This window comes from Eublepharis macularius, chromosome 5 (assembly GCF_028583425.1).
Source record: "Eublepharis macularius isolate TG4126 chromosome 5, MPM_Emac_v1.0, whole genome shotgun sequence".
Taxonomy (NCBI): domain Eukaryota; kingdom Metazoa; phylum Chordata; class Lepidosauria; order Squamata; family Eublepharidae; genus Eublepharis; species Eublepharis macularius.
The window spans coordinates 50,473,993-50,488,625 of record NC_072794.1 but is presented as its reverse complement, the minus strand read 5'-3'; the positions used below and the strand labels follow the sequence as shown (position 1 = coordinate 50,488,625).

At 53.1% G+C, this 14,633-nt stretch overlaps 1 protein-coding gene across 1 annotated transcript in view; it reads left to right on the top strand.

Moving 5' to 3' along the window:
- The window catches only part of ABCA4 (ATP binding cassette subfamily A member 4), a 165,086-nt gene that overhangs the window by 82,354 nt on the left and 68,099 nt on the right, over nt 1-14,633 (top strand). The gene's annotated exons all lie outside the window — the stretch shown is intronic.

Here is a 14,633-nt window from a genome sequence, read left to right as displayed (position 1 = left end):
CTGAAAACGGACAAATTGAAATTAAACCCAAACAAGACAGAAGTGATGTTTGTTGAGAAGGCAGAGATCTTGAAGGACATTGTACTTCCCACTTTTGACGGAGTGTCTCTGACCCTTGCAAACTTGGTTAAGAGCCTAGGGATTATACTGGATCCAGCACTATTACTAGAAAAAGAAGTTAAGGCAGCCACAAAAAATGCTTTCTACAATCTCTCCCTACCCTGGAAAATGGCTTTATACCTCGACATGGCCAACCTGGCCACCTGGATCGATGCTATGGTAACATCAAGACTTGACTATTGTAATGCACTACACATAGATCTCTAATCTAAACTAACTAGGAGACTCCAATTGGTGCAAAACGCTGTGGCTTGACTGTTATCAGGAGCGAGCAGGAGCATGAACATCACTCCCATCCTGCAATCACTCCATTGGCTACCCATTAGTTACTGTGCTCAGTTCAAGGTATTGGTTATCATTTACAAAGCTCTTCATGGCCTTGGTCTGGCATACCTTCAGGATCACCTCCCACCCTATGCTCCTCCACGAGAGTTTGCTCTTCTGAATGAGGTTTCTTGCAGGTGCCACCCTGCACATCGGCAAAATTGACAGCAGTCTATAGATGGGCTTTCTCTCTGGTGGCCTCCACCCTGTGGAATGGCCTTCTGAGTAGACATGGGCACAAATTGAAATACGAATCAAATTTCGTGATGAATTGGATCGACTTGTGCTTTGTGGGGCCATGGTTTTCATGAAATTCATGACTTTTTGGCCCAATTCATTCTATTCGTGAATGACTTGTGATGCTAGACAGGCTGGTGCCAATCATTGATTCCCTTGGCAATGTAGGCCAGGAATGTCTGCAGACCTTTTGTTGCCATTGGAAACCCCAATCTTAGCCCACATAACCTTGATAGGCAGCTCTCCTTCCCAACTGGAGAGCTTCCATTCTGCCCTATACAGCGAGGAGCAGAGAATCCCTTAGGCAACTGTGGAGATGGGCCTTCTGCAGCCATGGGAACACCAATCTCATCCCTCCAAACTCTTGTTGCCAAGTAGGCCCCCTCCCCTGCTTTAAGGCCTGCCATGAACTGTGTTAAAGTTTCCTGCATTGCTGTTTCACTGCTACACCAAAGATTGCTTTGCACGTGTGTGTTCTGATACACGTGTCAGTTTCCTGCCTGCGTGTCAATTATCTTGCTGCTGCAATAGACTGTGTAGTTTACTGACTCCATGTTTGGGTGACTGCACAAAGGACTCTCTTTCTGGGCAGCCCTGCCCTGACCTGTATCTGGACTTCCTAGTGTGCGTTTGGACTGTGTTACAAGTGTGCCCCGTGCCTGCATTGCCATCTGCCACGGACCGTGCCTGTTCCCTGCTTTGGACTGTGTTTTAAAGTGTTGTTTCCCCTGCCTCCATGGAAGTCTGCCTCATATGGGCCCAAGCCGCTGCTAGCAGCCGGGCGCCTGCCGGGGAAACCTCCAGCGAGCCTGGCTAGGCGCTCCCTGGTCAGTTCCCGCCTGGAGCCTCCCGCGAGCCGGTCGCCGAGCTTGCCCTCGCTACCGGGCAACCTGCTAACCAGCCCCAGCTATGCCCAGCCGGCATCCATGTTCTCAGGCAGCCAGAAGACCCTGGGAAGAAGACTGCTTTGAGAAGCCATTTCGGCGAGGCGGGCACACCACGTCCGCAGCGAGAGCCCCTCGCCCCGCTCTGCATATCTTAGGAGCCGCCCCGGAGAAGAGCTAAGTGCTGACCATCCCAAGCACTTAGAGAATGCATCTCAAAGAAACCTCCGCATTCCAAAGCTGATGACATCAGGACAAGCCCTGTCCGCTGGAACATCCTTTCAGCCCACTTGGATTTCCCCCTCCCTCTTTTGTCCCCTCTTCCTGAGGTGTCACTTATCACAATCTGATTACCAAAGTGGCCCATCCAAGCCATTCAGTAGCCCATTAGACCCTTTGTTTTAATCTGTGAGAACCACCAAGTACAGCACCAGCCCCAGGGTACGTTTTGGGGTATTTAAGCTGGTCTCTCAGACCACTCGGTGCCTCGGCCATTCCCTATCCAGACCTCCTTGCTGTCCGTCTGTGGTCCCAGTGCTGGCATTGGGCCACCCTCGCTGCCGTGTCTCTGCTTCGCTCCAGGATTGTGAGTATTTCCCTTACCATCGTTGGGAACCAGCTAATGCGAACGTCTCTGTATTTCCTACTCTATATTTCTTAGACCTTGTATGTTCTTTGTATGATTGTGCAAGCTAGGCTTACGCTACACTCAATACACGTGTTTGTACCTGACTCCTTGTCTGCCTCTTTTTCACTAGAGTGTCTGGGATCGGGACCTCCGTAAACATAGGTTATGATCCTCGCTTAATATATTTAGTTACAGACTGCTACAGCTAATTCCCCATTATAATAAAAGAGCAGTTCTGGTAACAGTTTACTGGTGGAGAATGCGGGCATAACCCAGTTCGTGTGAATACACGTGAGTCGACACGCGTGTCTTCGGCGAACTGACTTAGAGGAAAATTTTCCAGACCTCAGTGTAAAGAGTGCAATTTAGCTCAGGGAATTAAAAGTGTGAGTGTGTGTGGCTCTAGCGAGCATTTTCTATCTTGTGGGTTGGCTTTTCCCCATTTCCTCCTTCAGCCAGCTTTGGACTACTTGCCTTTTGTGGTGCACCGCGAGGCCCTCCAGCCGTTATAACCGGTGTACTGTGGGTGAGGACCTCTGAACTGGTGAAGTTCCTGGCCACCTTCCGGGCCGCCTAAACGCGTCTATGTGGGTGGGATCCCAGAAGTAGGCTCTATAGATATATATATATCCTGAAGCAGCACATATAAAATTCTTTTCCGCCCTCCCCCATCTCTCCTAAGTCCGTCCAAACCCCGTTCCTGCCAGCACTTAGGCTTCAATCCCCGCTCCGGAGGAAACGTGAAGGGATCGTTAGTCCGTTTGGTCAGTTTAGCTTTGGGAATCTAAAGCCAGGTTCCTGAAGCCCCGCGGCAGCCGGCCGCACCGTGCTTAAGATTTTTAAGGTAGACTCTTGGGCGCCTTTCCGCTTGCGAGTTTTAAGTCAGACTCGTGGGCGCACCTCGCTTGAGAGTTAGTAGGACTCTTGGGCGCATTTTTGCTTGGGAGTTGTTTGAACTCTTGAGCGCACCTCGCTTGGAAGTACAGTAAATTTACTCCTGGGCACTTTTGCTTGGGGACTTGCAGAGGCAGTCCTTGAGCGCATTTAGTCTTTTGGTCAAGGCTTGGAGACAGTTTAATCGTTTGTCTCTGAGCACGAGGCCTGGGGACTTTTTGAGTACAGTTCTTGGGCAGAGAGCTTGAGAGCATTGTAGCTTCTGAGCAGAGGCTTGGAAGCACTTCAGTTCCTGAGCAGAGGCTTGGGAGCATTTCTGGTTGCCTGAGCAGAGGCTTGGGAGACCCCTTAATTGCAGTTTCCGAGCAGAGGCTTGGGAACACTTTCTGGTTTTCTGAGCAATAGGCTTGGGAGACCCCTGAGCTTTGGCTTCTGAGCAGAGGCTTGGGAGCACTGAGCGTTTTTGGTTCTTGGGCTTAGAGAGCTTGAGAGCACCTTCTGAGCCAGTAAACTTTTCCTGGTCCCGTGGCTTGTAGGCAAGCTTAAAACGGGAATAGGAATTTTTCCTTCTCCCCCGGTGGAGAAGAGCCGAGTGTAGGACCCTTAAAAATCCCCTTGTGAACCTAAAAGTAGAACCTTAAAACCCCCTGGTAAAAACCCTTGAGGACCTGAGGGAAGGATAAACCTCCCAAAAGGAACATAGAGAGGAAGAAGTTGTTAAAACCCTTGAGCAGCTTTAATCACCCCACCCCTGTTGTCGCTGATCCACTCTTTAACCTCCCCCGAGGTCAGCCTTAAACGAAAGTAAAAATGTACCGGGCAAACCCCACCGTGCCCCGCCTGGAGAAGTGGCTAGTTAAGAAGGGAGATTGCCCTTGGGAAGCCGGTTCCTTCAAGGGACCTGACCCGCTCCAGATAGTCAGAAGTGCCTTCCAAGATTTTTGTGAGAAAGAGAAACCCAAGTCGAGCAAGAAGGACAGATACGGAGCTTGGGCACTTTTCACTGCCTTACAGGACAGCGTGTCCCTGATAAATAAATTACATATAGCGCAGGAAGATAGTGAGCAGGAGATAGAGAGGCTCAGATTAGCCCAAGACAAAGAAAGGAAGGAGCTAGAGGAAAAAGCAAAGCGAGAACAGGACGCCCTGCATCTAGAAATCCAGAGTCTCAGGGCCAAACTAGCCGAACAGGAAAGAGACCATGAGGAGAAAGCAGTTGAGTGGCGCGCTGAACGCGTCAATTTCATATTGGAAAAACAAGGATTAACCACTGCCCTTCAGGACGCCCAGCACAAGGCTGAAGCGGCCTCCGCTCGTGCCGATATGGCTGAGCATGCAGTAATCGAGGGACAGGAAAGAATCGCTAAGCTAACCCATGCCGCCCAGTTCATGGCAGAGCACAATCACTCCAAGGTAGCTTCTGCGGACCACTCCGCTTGTAAGAGGGAGCTAGAGGCCCTAAAGCAGCACCTGGGGATGCAGCAGGCCGTAATTTCCGCCGTGCATCCCGCAGCCCTCCTGGCCCTCCCTGAAGGTAGTACCGACAGTTGGTCACCTTCTTCGTCCCAGCCCGAGGAAGCTCCACAGCCCCTCCATCCGATAGCTACCAAAGAAATTGTCACCACCGACGAGGATGGCAGGAAGACAGACCGAGTAGTTAAAGAGACCCGCAATTGGAGGCCCGATGAGCTCCAAGCCATAGCTGACCGAATGGGACCCCTGAACCGAGACTCAGCTATACAATGGTTTGCACACGTGACCATGTCCCAGCCCTCCGCCAGTGGCTCCGATGTAGCTCAGCTGGCTCGCCATTGTGCCAGCCCCGAAATAGTCACCTCCCTCAACGCATATATTTCTAACCGGAGACTAGCCACTCGCAGTCAGTATGGTGCCATGAAAGAGTTGTGCGCCTTCCTGTGGCCCACCAAGAGTTTAAAGGCCCTGTATATTGCAGAGTCTCAAAAACCCGGAGAGGATCCAGAGGCATATTTAGCCAGGAAACAGCTCCTAGCCGAACTAGCAGACGAGGTAGATTTAGATTTGAGCGACATGCCGGACTTCGACGACTTAGAATTCAGGAGGGCAGTCATAGATGGACTCAACAGCACCACTCGCCTAGCCCTAGCAGGAGTCGAGCCCGGGAGCATTACATGGGGAGAGCTGGAATCCCGCATCAGGAGCATTGCTGGCCTGTTGCGAGAGACCGGCGCCATCCGCCATGTGAAGTCCCCGGCCTCTCGTAGAAAGGAGAGCGAGCCGATAAGTGCAGTCACCTATGCCAACCATGGCCCCCACTCTCAGTACCGACCACAGGGACGCAGCCCGTACCCGGAGGCAAGGGGAGGGATCCTGAGGGGAAGGAGCAGTAGCTTTAACCGGGGAAGAGGGCCAAGGGACTACCGCCCGGGAGTTTCCTTTGCGCCCACCCCGAGTTACAGTTCCTCCTCCCAGCAGGGACCCCCACGAGCCCCGATTACAGGAGGCGCCCCTAGCCCCTTCTCACTCGCGAGCATCACACCCGTACAATCATCAGGTCTACCCGCCTCCAGATCAGTCTAACGCTTGGGGAGCATCGCAGGGCGACCACGAGGGCTACCGGGACCGCGGCAGCACGCCCCAGTCCAGGGACTCCCTCCGTTGGGAACTGTGGATGCGCCTCAAAAACATTGGAGCGAACATGGAGCTATTCGATGGAAAGCCCACGTCCGTTCTAATGAAAGCGATCATGGAGTGGGAAGACCAGCAGCAGCCCCCAGTACCTCCGTCAGCGCCCCCTTTACCGCCAGACCCTCCCTTCTCGAGTCCCCCGATAGCTGCAGTCCGGGAACGCCCGAGCCCCAACAACCCCTTTAGAGGAAGCGCCGCTTCCACCGACCAGTGTGCAGGATCAGAATAGGGTTGCCCCGAGTCCCAGTCTCCTTCCGTGGGCATAGTTGCCAAACTAAAGCCGGACACATGGGGGAGACCGACAGTAAAGGCAGGGATCGGGACTCCCGGGGAAAAGAAGAAGCCTGCCACCCTCCTCATCGATACCGGAGCTTCACTTAATATACTCCGGCCCACCTTAGTTACGAAGGGCACCCAGACCCCCACAACCATGCAGCTCGCCGGTTTTGGAGGCGGCATGCAGGAATCCCAGGTCTGGCAGGATATCCCCCTCTCCGTTGGGAACCTGGCCACCCGGATTTCGGCATGCGCAAACCGGGGAGAAGATGATGGACTTTTGGGCATGCCATTTTTCCGTGCCGAGGGACTGACCATTGACCTAGCAAATGGGCTCCTGTGGCGCATCCCAGGAGGCCCAGACTTCGTCAATGCAATCCATCGGTGCGCAGCCCTTAAGGCCCCCCTCCCTCTCGCCCCCATCACAGGAGACCCCTGGGTTCAGGACTTTCCCGAAGTGTGGGTGACAGACAAGGCCGAGTGTGGGATAGTGAAGGGCGCCTGCGTCCTGATTGAAGGAAAGGACCCCCCTCCCCAACGACAGTACAAGTACCCAGCGGAAGCTGAGGCAGGGATAGCCAAAACTATAGAAGGACTCCTTGAGTGGGACGTCATACTCCCGATGCAGTCCATCTGCAACGCCCCATTGTGGCCAGTTCTAAAAGCAGATGGAGTGACCTGGAGAATGACGGTCGACTTCCGTGCCCTGAATGCCACCACCCCTCCAGTTGCCCCGGTTGTGGCCAAGTACAATGAGATCCTAACGGCCATTGCCGCTGGGTCCCGGTTCTACTCGGTCATAGACCTGGCCAACGCTTTCCACTCCATCCGGTTGCATGAGTCTTGCTGGTACAAGTTCGCGTTCACTTTCCGCGGCCAGCAATACGCATTCAAACGGACACCCCAGGGATTCCACTCCAGCCCCAGTATTTGTCATGCCCATGTAGTTCAGATGTGGGAACGCCTCCAACCCTCCTCGAGGCCCCACGTACTGAGCTACGTGGATGACATTTTGGTCCACGCCCCCACGGAAGAATTAGCCCGCCAAATCACCAGGGAAGTCCTGGAACTCCTCCGAGAGACTGGGTTCAAGGCAAGCAGGGAAAAGGCCCAATTGGTTCAGACCAGCGTCAAGTACCTGGGTCTGACCCTGGGACCCGAGGGTCGCACCCCGGATGCCCAGCGAATGGAGGTCATTTCCAAGCTGCCTGCACCCACCGATGTCCCCTCCCTCAGAGCCCTTCTAGGAACCTTTAACTTTTCCCGAGACTTCATCGAGTCCTTTGCAGACAAAGCTCGCCCCCTTTACGCCCTCCTCAAGAAGAACACTCCCTGGGAGTGGGGACCGGAGCAACAGACAGCCTTAGCCGAGCTAAAGCGCAGTCTGGCCGCAGCCCCGGCCCTAGCCCATCCAGATGTCACCCAGCCATTCTTTATTCAGTTAGCAGCATCAGACAAGAGCATAGGAGCCACGCTCACCCAGCAGCAAGCGGGAACCGCTAGAGTAGTAGCCTATGCCTCTCGCAACCTAACCGCAGTAGAGACCAAGTTCAGCCCATGCGAAAAGACTTGCCTTGCTCTAGTTTGGAGTCTGACCCATTGGGAATTTATCATAGGAGGTTCACGTACAATAGTTCAAACCACTCACACGCCTCTCAAATATATCCTGTCGGGAAAAATACAAGACGGACAAGTCTCAAACGCCCGCATAGCGCAGTGGACCCTGGCCCTAGTCAACCGCGGAGTGGAATTTAAAAAGGAGACCACCGAGCCTCCAGCCCCCTATGGCCTATTGGTAACCGGGACCGAGCACGAGTGCCCCCTGGACCCGCCACCGCAGGTTGCCTGGCCAGTCACTTGGGGAGTCCCGCTAGAGGAAGCCCGACAGAACGGCTTCACATGCTGGTTCTGTGACGGCTCCTCCTTTCACGTTGGAGGCTCTCCTCGGACAGGCTACGGCGCCGTGCGAGTGAGTGACGCCCATACTCTCAAAGGTCCAGCCCGCCCCCATTCCAGCCAAGCGGCTGAGGTGCAAGCGCTTCTGGCAGTGCTCGAGTTTGAGCCCCCAGAAAGCCCGCTGGCCATTTACACAGACTCGGATTGGACGGCCAAAGCCGCCACGGTCTGGCTCCCGGTATGGCAGAATCAGGGGTGGAGAGCTAGCGATGGGAAACCCGTAGCCCACCTACAGCTATGGCAGCAAGTAGCAGCACTCCTTCAGTCCCGCTCAGGCCCAACGCAGGTTACCCATGTCAAGGGACACCAGAAGACAAACTCAGAGACCGCTTATTGGAATGACCAGGCAGACCTCGCAGCCAAGGCAGCCGCCACTGAGAATGCTCCCCTACTGGAACCAGCTACCGATTGCCCCTTACACCCTGTCACCACTCGAGCACAAGCCCGCAGCCAGGCTCAGGGAACTACGGGAACACTAGACCTAGCGCAACTACAGCTATCTGACCCAGAAATAACTGACCTCCTAACCGCAGGGAGAGATCAGACAGGAAGACTAATGATCCGAGAAGAGGAAGGCATAGTTTGGGCAGTAGATGCAGCCGGCGAACGCCACTGGGTAGTGCCACTGGAAGTCAGGGCCGACCTGATTCAGTTTGTCCACGAGCAGGGACACCGAGGCAAGGACCTGACTCTGGAAAGGGTAAAAGAGGTTGGATGGTGGCCTGGCATGCGCACCGAAGTAGCGCAATGGGTGGACAACTGTCTGTCCTGCGCTATGGTCAATGCAGACCCCACCGGACCTAGAGCCCCCCTCCAGCATCAGAGAATTAACGGACCCTGGGCTCGCATACAGATTGACTTTATCGGCCCCCTTCCCCCCACTCCTCGCGGCAATCGCTACTGTCTCACTGTCATAGACCCCTTTAGCAAATGGGTCTAAGCGTTTCCGTGCAAGCGCAACAATGCAGCCACCACAGCCAAACTATTGTTCAACAATGTCTTTTCAAGATGGGGCATCGTGAGAGTCATGGACTCTGATTTAGGCTCACACTTCATCGGAGAAGTCACCCAGGAGCTGTGCAAGGCGCTAGGCATCCAGCAGCGCTTCCACATAGCCGGCCACCCTCAAGCCTCGGGCGCCATAGAAAGAACCAACCGGACCCTCAAGGAGGCTCTCCGCAAAATGGTTCGCTCCTCCGGGAGAGACTGGGATGAAAAACTCCCCATAATCCTAATGGCCATCAGAGGCACCACCGCAGTTCACGGGCTCACCCCCCATATGGTAATGACAGGGCGAAGAATGCAGCTCCCGGAAGCCTTCTGGCTAGATACGCAGCTCCCTTCTGATATGCAGCCCGTAGTGATTAATGACGCCTGGGTCCAGGATCTGCTCTCATCCATACACGCTGTCCACATGCAAGTGGCCCAGAAGTTGGGCACCGCTCAGAAAGATATGGACCGCAAATTAGGATGGGTCAGGAACCCCAGGCAGTGGGAGGAAGGACAGCTCGTTCTGTATAGAAAGTTCTCGCAAAAGGCGCATTCACTAGCAGCCAAATGGCAGGGCCCAGTCCCCATCACGAAAAGAGTCTCCCCAGCCGTCTATCAGGTAGCTATCCAGAGAAAGACAGGAGGCACTTGGTTAAAATACTTTCACGCCTCTCAGTTAAAAGAATGGAAAGGGAAGCCGCTGCAATCTGCCCCTCCTGTGTATGACCCTGGGGGAGCCGCCACCAGCCCAGCCCCCCTCTGCCCAGTGATTCGCCAGATATCCCTTCACCCTGGGCCAGAGATACCCTGTGTCCCCTTAGACCAGACCTTTTTAGCCTTAGTATAAAAGAAACAGTAGAATATGTAGATATAGGTGTGAATGTCAAAAGTTTTTCCAGTTCTATTCTTTAACTTCATTAGGCGGGCCCCACAGTTGGGACCCTTGGGGAAGACACGGCAACCAAAGCCAAATAGGACCACCACCGAGAGTGATTCTTAATTGGATTGTAAGCCGCATGTTCGGAAAAAAAAAAAATTGCACAGGCAAAAGAGATTTGCTGTGTGTGAAAGTGTTTGGAGAGGCTTTAGCCCAAGAGTGAATGCATTTCCAATATTGGAGACACACCAATAAAGGTGATCTCTGTATTTGAAAACATTTCACCCGCCGTGCTGGTGAAGATCCCGCATCTACGTAGATTCGGGGTCTCACCTGCCAGACCCACGCTTTCGCATGATGGTCGGCTTTGGCTTTGAGGGCCGTGCCTCCCCTGGAAAAGGACCCCCAGATAGCCCAACATCCCTCTTTTACTAATGTTCATAGTCGTCATGGTGAGTTGCTATACGGCGCCACCAGCCAGTACGCTTTAGTGCAAAAGTAAAAGACCCGCCAGTATTTTGTAAATGTGTGCCCTCTGGAATATGTTATTGAGGTGCGTTCGCTACGCACAAGGGGCAGCGTGCCTCATTTACATAGCCAGAATCCCCCGCGCCAAGATGACCCCCGAACAACCCAGACCCAGTGGCGCCGGCAGATCTCGGCCGCCTCCGCCGCTTTTCGATAAACGCTGCCGAGCACCTTTGGCTCCACTTCGGCCCTTTCCGCCAGCAGCCGCCCGCCCCACGTAATCTTTTCCCTTGCCCGTACCGTATAAGGGAAAAGAAGGGGGGGAGACATATTGAAGTTATAGTGAAGCCCTGCCAGGCCTTCCAAGGGAGGGCAACCCGAAAGTACCCCACACCCATATGCTTCGTGCCCCGTGTAGCTCCGTGTATTTTTCTTTTTGCGCTCAGTGTATTTTTCTTTTTCGCCCGCCCAGTGTACCTTTCTTTTTTTCAAACCAGAAAATGGGGCCTCCCGAGGGAGTCCCTCCAAAAATTGGTTGTCCTGCAAATATATGACAAAGGCCTATTTTTGAAAATTAAAGCGAGGGCCCCCGTCTGCAGCAACCCTTATAGTTAATGGAAACCGCTCTCTAGTTTTTCTTTTTAAAACGGCAAAGCCAGGCTGAGCCGGACCGATAGCTCTCAGCCCGCAAAATAAAAATAGCCCGCCACCGAGCAAGGGGCACCTGAAGGCCACATAGTCTAGGCACCCAGGGACCCCTGGGGCGAGTTTGCATAATCCCGCCTAACGCACAGCCGACCCTCTCGACGCAAAGACGTTACCCTCTGAAATATACATGCTATAAGAAGAAGCCCCCGCACAGGAGTTCCCCAGAGCAACAAGCTGGAAGGCTCGCTTAGTGCCCCTGGGACTTCTCGTTCGAACCCCGCTTAACATACAGTGCTGGCAGAAATACACCCTCCCTTTTCCCCCATTCCGCTTTATTTATTTTGCTGCAACAAACTCAGGGAACCTGTACTTATATCCGCAGGTCTCCCCAGGATATTTTCGGCACAAAAAGGAAAAGGAAGGCCAGGAGATGAGGCACCTGGCTACTCTGTGTTTGCTCATGCTGGCAGGCACCCTAATAGAGGGACGCCCGTCCAAATTAATGCCCTACCCCCACTGGAGATGTATCAATACACTAGCAGGAAACGAAATGATGGTCTGCAAGGCTGTGCAGCAGATTAATATGACCACCCCCACGGATCGCACTAACTTCCGCAGTTGCGAAGAGCAGTGGATCCGACCCCCAGAGCTTGTTATTTTATGTGTGGGAGTGAAAACCATGTCCCAAGAATTAATATGCTACTCAACTACTGACACAGTGTCACCACTGGCTCCGATCCCATGTATGTTTCTTCCCCGTATCAGGCCAGCCCCCACCGCAGTCCCGGTGGTAGACAAATATACCACCCCTGCCAACTTCGAAACCTCGCCATTTGTCACTGAGGCTTTCGGACCATACTGTGAAGTTATCTTAGTGTCGGCCGCAGTATGGAAGGCAGGAGACCCCTTCAGAATGACCATCCTACTAGGCACCACCGCCACTGAGTCTGCATCAGTCACTGTCACGCCCCCTTCAGGTGCAGTTCTCTCCTTTGCTATAGAACGCTGGGAGAACCTGACCTGGATTGTAAAAGAAGAAGACCTAGCCAAACATGGCCCACCCGATTGGATACTGGTTCAGCAGACGCCCGAATGCCAAACCAAGCCCCTAGTAGAGAAATTTCACCGGCTTGGGCTGCTCTTTGTAAATTTGACTCACGAACCAGGCAATTATTCCCTGCTGATCCGGACCCAGGAGACCCACACCATCCAAATTGACCCTTTGATTGCTAGCAATGAACAATTAAGCCAAGGCGGCACGCATATAGTGGGCTCCCATGTTTTGAAAACTGACATTCGAGAGAGAGTTCTAGTCCGCCCGCAAATGTCTTTAAAAGAGATCCGCATAGACTTAGCTGAACTAAATGTAACCCAGAGGCTGCCGCAGTGCGCTCCCTATCTGGAGGCCGGTAGCAAGGGTTGGAATGCATGGCTACAACTGTGGATCGATCCCTCTCCCTCTCTCTCGCGTGCCAGACGAAGCATTGCCGACTGGACTGCTCCTGCAGCCGGAGGCTTAGCAATCATGGATTCGGTCAACATTGAGACTCTCGCTAATAAGTTTGCCCATGTCACGACTAGCATCTCCGACTTAGGTAAACCGGTGGTGCAGTCCCTAAATTCCATTTCGAATGGGCAACACGAGATCAGCTCCATTTTAGTTAACTGGGAGAGTCAAATTGAAAGAGATTTTTCTCTGCTACTCAAAGGAACACAGTCTTTGGAACGCAACATGTCAATAGCCGTGGCATGTATGCAAGCCCAACAATTAAACCAGGCTGTGGCCATGGGGCTAATTCGGCAAGCCACGGACGGGCACCTGCCCCTGGAAATTAAAAGATTGATTATGCCCAAATTGTCACCCATAGAACTGGAGCTTGAATCCTGGTGGTCTCTCGTAAATTCCTCATTCTCACCGACCACCCAGGAGCTTAAATTATTTTTATTAACGGCCAGTGCGCACGAGTCATTCCACGTGTATCCAGTTGTGCCTCTGGGACTCCAAGTCAGCGACACCGAAGTCCTCTACGCCCGCCACCCTGACCATTGGGCCCGCTTCACCCCGACCGGATGGCAGCTCGTCAGCCTCCAAGGGTGCCAGCATCGAGACCAGACCGGCTTCATTTGCCAAGACCAAGCCTTTGCACCACATCACCCCTGTGTAGCCCCGCAAGTCGACGCCCTCAACGAGTGCTCCTTTGAGGTCGTCCGGGAGAACAGCTCCGCTGTCGTCTACCTTGGGAAAGGATGTGCCTGCGTGCGAACGGCCTGCGACTTTGTGATCCTGAACTCGTTCCAGCTTAAGCCCATGATCCCGGGAGTCAATCGCTGCTTTTGCAACCTGTCTTCGATGGCAGCCTGCGACTTCACCTACACGGTACCGGTCTGGACCCAAGAAGAGATCCTGGTGGCACCCTCCATCTATCGACATGTGAAGCCCATCTCCCTCGGCATCGGTCTAGAGCTAATCCACGAGCTCCTGACCCACCCCCAGCTCCACCGCACCCTCCAGAGCATCCAGAGGGACGGGGACACTACTGCTTTGGTTGTGTCCCACAACGGAAAGGAGATTTTGGATCTTGTCCAGCGGATTAAGACCACCGGCGAGCATTCCTGGTGGGAGACCCTCTTTGGCTGGAGCCCCACTGCCACTGGGATTTACAATTTGGCGTTGCACCCAATCGTTGTGATTTTGGCCTTCCAAGTTTTGTTATGTGCCTCACTGCTTTATTTGGGCTGTTGGAGCCGCCGACAGCTCCAGCAACTCCAACTATCCTACCGTCTGGATCATTACAATCCAGACCTCCTCTTGCCCTAATGGTTATTCTTGGCGCCCTCCTTTAACCCTTGTTTGTTTTATTGCTTGTGTGATTATGAACTATGCTTGTGCCTTTATATGTATGGATCCTGAACCAGCCCCATGGACGCTTCGCTGCCGGACACCGCTCCGAGGCCCTCTTGTGGACTAGGGGGGGACATATTACTCTGCCTCCCGGCCCACGGCCCGTCTCCAAACGACCGCCAGCAGCGCCACCTCCATGAGGACTAGAACTGTGTGTCTGAAGCCCTTCTCGCCGCCTGCCAACCCTGCCCTGCGGATTGACGCAGACAGCAAGGGGGGGTGGAAGTGTGTTTTGGAACACATGGACTAAGTTTGCTCGTTCCTGTAAATATGCAACCCAGTCCAGCAGCTGTACTGCGGACTGAGCCGTCTGTGATCTTTGTTACTCTATGGTTTTATGAATTTCTTTCCATTGCTTTTATGAATTTTAACTCCCATGAATTTAGCCCCGAACTAGTCCCTCCCTCTATCTACTGCAAGTGCGCCCATGAACTTTATCCCGATGAATTTGATTTTAACCTTTTGAATTGCCTTCTTAACCCGACTCCCTCCGCCGAGGCAGTTCTAGTCTATGAATTTGATTTTAATCCAGCCATATTGATTTGGTTTTTAATCGCAGAGTTTATTTTTCTGCCCCCATGAGCCCCTCCGCCGCTTACCCTCATGAATTATTTCCTCGCACTTGCTTTTATCATTGCTGCTTTTATCTATGAGTTGGTTTTAACTTCCTGGTTTATTGCTTTTAATCATATATATATGTATTTATGATTTTAACCATTTATGAATTACTCTACCCTCTATGAATTGGTCTATGCCTAACTT